Genomic DNA, 4,775 nt, shown 5'->3' on the forward strand with positions numbered 1-4,775 from the left:
AAGCCAGGAAATATGACCATATATGGTTGTGATAAAACACATTTACATATTCTTTAAAGGGGAACTGCACTTTGGGGGAATTTATCTTATCATTGACAATCCTTACAGAAGCACACATGTTTTTAAGGAGCTATTCTGCAAAAATATAGTCAAATGTTCTCTATCACAAGATCCAAGATCCTCTATTCTCCAGATGTGTGAGGTTTTAGTTTTATAAGTGACATGGGCCCTCAAACACACATGTGATGATGATGTGTGTTTAAAACCTGCATCTGGCTCCTCAGCAGCAGCATTTTCATCAGGGAGGGGGAAAAAAGAAAAAAGGGGAGGGATGTGAGTGAAGTTAAGCATGCAGCCGCTCTATAAATACATCGCCTCTTTTTGCAATCGAATCTCTCGTTTTACACGCTGCCTGCCGAGATGGAGGCCAGAGGGACGGCAGGTTGGGAGCCGTGTGGTGTCCCTTCACACCTTGTAGTCCTCGCTGCTGGGACCATCTGCCCTCTCTGCTTGCTGCCAGGCAGGGAGGAGGGGCTCGCTGATTGTGGCCCTAAAGAGGAGGCTTGACAGGATGATGGCTGCCATGCAACTTGACCTCACACAGGCGGGGATGTATCACTTGATCCTTTTTCTCTTTCTTTCTTTGAGGTCAAACACTAGTCACAGATCTTCTATTTGACAGGAGCACTTTGCTGTTTTTAAAGAGCTACTCCAAACACACTTGTCACAGATCCTCTATTTGACAGGAGCACTTTGCTGTTTTTAAAGAGGTGCTCCAAACACACTAGTCAAAGATCTTCTATTTGACAGGAGCACTTTGCTGTTTTTAAATACCTACTCCAAACACACTAGTCAAAGATCCTATATTTGCCAGGAGCACTTTGCCGTTTTTAAAAACCTCCTCTAAACACATTAGTCAAAGATCTTCTATATGACAGGAGCACTGTGCTGTTTTTAAAGACTTCCTCTAAACACATTAGTCAAATATCTTCTATATGACAGGAGCACTGTGCTGTTTTAAAGACCTATTCCAAAACAATAGTCAGAGATCTTCTATACGACAGGAGCACTTTGCCGTTTTTAAAGACCTACTCCAAACACACTAGTCAAAGATCTTCTAAATGACAGGAGCACTGTGCTGTTTTTAAAAACCTACTCCAAACCACTAGTCAAAGATCTTCTATTTGACAGGAGCACTTTGCTGTTTTTAAAGAAGTACTCCAAACACACTAATCAGAGATCTTCTATATGACAGGAGCACTTTGCGGTTTTTAAAGACCTACTCCAAAACGCTAGTCAGAGATCTTCTATATGACAGGAGCACTTTGCTGTTTTTAAAGACCTACTCCAAAACACCAGTCAAAGATCCTCTAAATGACAGGAACACTGTGCTGTTTTTCAAAACCTTCTCCAAAACACTAGTCAAAGATCTTTTATTTGACAGGAGCACTTTGCTGTTTTTAAAGACCTACTCCAAACACACATGTCAAAGATCTTCTATATGACAGGAGCACTTTGCTCTTTCTAAAAAGCTAATGCAAAAACACTAGTCAAAGATCTTCTATATCACATGAGAGTGCTGCTGTTTTAGGGAACTATTGCCAAAGCACTAGCCAAAGATCCTCTATATCACATGAAAACTCTGCTGTTTCTAAAAAGCTAATGCTAAAACACTAGCCAAAGATCCTCTATATCACTTGAACGCTCTGCTGTTTCTAAAGAGCTAATGCAAAAACACTTGTCAAAGATCCTCTATGTTACATGAGAGTGCTGCTGTTTTAGGGAATAAATGCAATAACACTTGTCAAAGATCCTCTATATCACATTGAAAGCTCTACTGTTTCTAAAGAGCTAATGCAAAAATCACTAGCCAAAGATCCTCTATATCACATTAGAGTCCTGCTGTTTTAGGGACCTAATGCCAAAACACTTGTCAAAGATCCTCTATATCACTTGAACGCTCTGCTGTTTCTAAAGAGCTAATGCAAAAACACTTGTCAAAGATCCTCTAAATGTTAAGAGAGTGCTGCTGTTTTTAGGGACCTAATGCGACATACACTAGCCAAAGATCCTCTATGTCATTTGAACGCTCTGCTGTTTTAGGGACCTAATGCAAAAACACTTGTCAAAGATCCTCTATATGACTTAAAAGCTCTGCTATTTCTAAAAAGCTAATGCAAAAACACTAGTCAAAGATCCTCTATATTACATGAGAGTGCTGCTGATTTAGGGACCTAATTTAAAAAAACACTTGCCAAAGATCCTCTACATCACTTGAACGCTCTGCTGTTTTAGGGACCTAATTCCAAAAACACTAGTCAAAGCTCCTTTATATCACATGAGAGTGCAGCTGTTTTAGGGACCTAATGCCAAAACACTTGTCAAAGATCCTCTATATCACTTGAACGTTCTGCTGCTTCTAAAAAGCCAATGCAAAAACACTAGTCAAAGATCCTCTATATGCCATGAGAGTGCTGCTGTTTTTAGGGATCTAATGTGACATACACTAGCCAAAGATCCTCTATATCACTTGAAAGCTCTGCTGTTTCTAAAAAGCTAATGCAAAAACACTATTCAAAGATCCTCTTTATTACATGAGAGTGCTGCTGTTTTAGGGAGCTAATTTAAAAAAACACTAGCCAAAGATCCTCTATATCACTTGAACGCTCTGCTTTTTTAGGGACCTAATTCCAAAAGCACTAGTCAAAGATCCTCTATATCACATGAGAGTGCTGCTGTTTTAGGGACCCAATGCCAAAACACTTGTCAAAGATCCTCTATATCATTTGAACGCTCTGCTGCTTCTAAAAAGCTGATGCAAAAACACTTGTCAAAGATCCTCTATATCACATGAGAGTGCTGCTGTTTTAGGGACCCAATGCCAAAACACTTGTCAAAGATCCTCTATATTACGTGAATGCTCTGCTGTTTCTAAAAAGCTAATGCAAAAACACAAGTCAAAGATCCTCTATATTACATGAGAGTGCTGCTGTTTTAGGGACCTAAATTAAAAAAACACTAGCCAAAGATCCTCTATAGCACTTGAACGCTCTGCTGTTTTAGTGACCTAATTCCGAAAACACTAGTCAAAGATCCTTTATATCACATGAGAATGCTGCTTTTTTAGGGACCTAATTAAAAAAAACACTAGCCAAAGATCCTCTATATCACTTGAATGCTCTGCTTTTTTAGGGACCTTTTTCCAAAAACACTCGTCAAAGATCCTCTATATCACATGAGAGTGCTGCTGTTTTAGGGACCTAATGCCAAAACACTTGTCAAAGATCCTCTATACCACATGAACGCTCTGCTGTTTCTAAAAAGCTTATGCAAAAACAATTGTCAAAGATCCTCTATATCACATTTGAGTGCTGCTGTTTTAGGGACCTAATGCCAAAACACTTGTCAAAGATCCTCTATATTACGTGAACGCTCTTCTGTTTCTAAAAAGCTAATGCAAAAACACAAGTCAAAGATCCTCTATGTTACATGAGAGTGCTAATGTTTTAGGGACCTAATGCCAAAACAATTGTCAAAGATCCTCTATATCACATTAGAGTGCTGCTGTTTTAGGGACCTAATGCCAAAACACTTGTCAAAGATCCTCTATATTACGTGAACGCTCTTCTGTTTCTAAAAAGCTAATGCAAAAACACTAGTCAAAGATCCTCTATGTTACATGAGAGTGCTAATGTTTTAGGGACCTAATGCCAAAACACTTGTCAAAGATCCTCTATATCACTTGAACACTCTGCTGTTTCTAAAAAGCTAATGCAAAAACACTTGTCAAAGATCCTCTATATCACATTTATGCTCTGCTGTTTCTAAAAAGTGAATGCAAAAACACTTGTCAAAGATCCTCTATATTACATGAGAGTGCTGCTGTTTTAGGGACCTAATGCCATAACACTTGTCAAAGATCCTCTATATCACTTGAACGCTCTGCTTTTTTAGGGACCTAATTCCAGAAACACTAGTCGAAGATCCTCTATATCACATGAGAGTGCTGCTGTTTTAGGGACCTAATGCCAAAACACTTGTCAAAGATCCTCTATATCACTTGAACGCTCTGCTGTTTCTAAAAAGCTAATGCAAAAACACTTGTCAAAGATCCTCTATATCACATTTATGCTCTGCTGTTTTTAAAAAGTGAATGCTAAAACACTTGTCAAAGATCCTTTATATCACATTAGAGTGCTGCTGTTTTAGGGACCTAATGCCATAACACTTGTCAAAGATCCTCTATATCACTTGAACGCTCTGCTGCTTCTAAAAAGCTAATGCAAAAACACTTGTCAAAGATCCTCTATATCACATGGGAGTGCTGCTGTTTTTAGGGACCTAATGCGACAAAGAGTAGTCAAAGACAACATGCCAAACAAGTCCCAGAAGAAGAAGAAGAAGAAGAAGAACCCGCCTTACCGTGTCCTCGGTGGTGCAGACATGAAGTGAGGCTGGAAGATGCCAGCGAGGGGAGGAGGAGACACTTCTCACACACGTGGAGGTTCGTCCTGCTGTTAAAGCTCAATGTCATCAGGCCCGCCTCCAGGCTCCTCCCCCTTTACCTCCTGTGTGTGTGTGTGTGTGTGTGTGTGTGTGTGTGATGAGGTCATGGCATGCAGCAGTAAGTGCATTCTGTGCATGATAACATCTGGGTGTATCTGGAGGCAGGAGGCAGGAGGCGGGAGGCGGATGTTTTCTGGAGGTGACTTTGAGGGCCGCCTATCTGCGTCTCCATCGGGTGTCGTCGCTAATTAAACATCTTGGAATGCAAA

General features: G+C 40.2%; 1 protein-coding gene across 1 annotated transcript in view; it reads right to left on the reverse strand.

The window, feature by feature from the left end:
• Positions 1-4,524, reverse strand: part of ndnfl (neuron-derived neurotrophic factor, like) — a 19,825-nt gene extending 15,301 nt beyond the window's left edge. The window contains exon 1 of the mRNA XM_061909981.1: positions 4,423-4,524. The gene's annotated coding sequence lies outside the window, so the exon portion shown is untranslated. The remainder of the gene's footprint in view (positions 1-4,422) is intronic.
• Positions 4,525-4,775: the final 251 nt, after the last annotated feature.

The sequence above is a fragment of the Nerophis ophidion genome, linkage group LG09, assembly GCF_033978795.1.
Source record: "Nerophis ophidion isolate RoL-2023_Sa linkage group LG09, RoL_Noph_v1.0, whole genome shotgun sequence".
Lineage (NCBI taxonomy): Eukaryota > Metazoa > Chordata > Actinopteri > Syngnathiformes > Syngnathidae > Nerophis > Nerophis ophidion.